This window comes from Chrysochloris asiatica, unplaced genomic scaffold (genome assembly GCF_000296735.1).
Source record: "Chrysochloris asiatica unplaced genomic scaffold, ChrAsi1.0 scaffold00097, whole genome shotgun sequence".
Classification (NCBI taxonomy): domain Eukaryota; kingdom Metazoa; phylum Chordata; class Mammalia; order Afrosoricida; family Chrysochloridae; genus Chrysochloris; species Chrysochloris asiatica.
The window spans coordinates 7,914,686-7,915,890 of record NW_006408615.1 but is presented as its reverse complement, the minus strand read 5'-3'; positions in this window follow the sequence as shown (position 1 = coordinate 7,915,890).

Sequence of the window (1,205 nt, the reverse complement as noted above, 5' to 3'; positions counted from 1 at the left end):
CTCCTTGGAAACCCTATACAGGGTCGCTATGAGTCGGAACTGACTTGATGGCACTTCACAGAAGACAGTAGAAAAGGGTATGGACATTTCTTAGAGTGGACGCTGCTGTCACCCTGTCACCTGGTTTGTGTGACTGCAAGGAACACTGATTCAATGCTGACTTTTGTGCACAGTTGTTTGGGGACTCTTCCATTTCAGGCATTGTCTTAGTTTTCTGGTTCAGCAGATAAGCGCCTGGCTGTGCACTGAAACCTACCCGGCCTCTCAGCGGGAGAAAGATAATGGCCTCGAAAGCCCTATGGGGCAGTTCTGCTCTGCACACAGGGGGCCACTAGGAGGATAAATCAACTCACAGACAATAACAATGTAACTGTGGAGGGGATCCCATTGGGGGTGAGGTGTCCCTTGTTCTGGAGTCCTGGTGTGGCACTATGGGTTAATGCACTAGACTGCAAAGTCAGTTTGAACCAGAAGGTCAGCGGTTCAAGCTCACCAAAAGCTCCTCGGAAACCCCATATAGGGTCACTATGGGTCAGAACCGACTCGACAACACTTCACAACTTCTTCCCTTGTTCTACTGATGCAGCCCTATCCGTGCAGTGTGTTTTAAGGGAATGGCCTTTGAGAAATGAAAAGGATGCACTTCACACAGAGAAGCAAGGAAGCCCCAAGGAGGGGGCACAGATCCACAGCCTCAGGAAGGCTGCCAAGGAGACCAGGGTCAGAGGCTGAGAGTGAGAAAGCCTTCCGCGGGGACTCAAACACAAGCCCGCCACAGCTGATATGCACCCACGCCTGAGGAGTGCTGACCTCTCAAACAAGGCAGAGAGGACAGGGTCAAGCGGTGGGTGTAGACAGAGGGTTTGAGTCAGCCCTGGTTCATGGCCACCCCGTGAGTGGTGGTGAGAGCAGGGCTGCACTCCAGAAGGGTTGCTGCACTCCAGAAGGGTTGCTATGACTGATTTTTCAGGCGACTGCCAGGTCTTTATTCTGAGGCATCTCTGGGTGAACTTAGACCACATGCGACTCAGTTGTGAAACAATATATGTCGGGAAAACAACTTCTGTTCGTTAAAGCCAGCCGCTTCCGTGTCTGTTAGAGCCACACCAGAAAACCAAATCCTGAGTGGATTCTGGCTCGTGGCGACCCCACGAGACAGAACAGAACTGTCCCCTAGGGTTTCTGAGACTGCCAGTCATTACAGA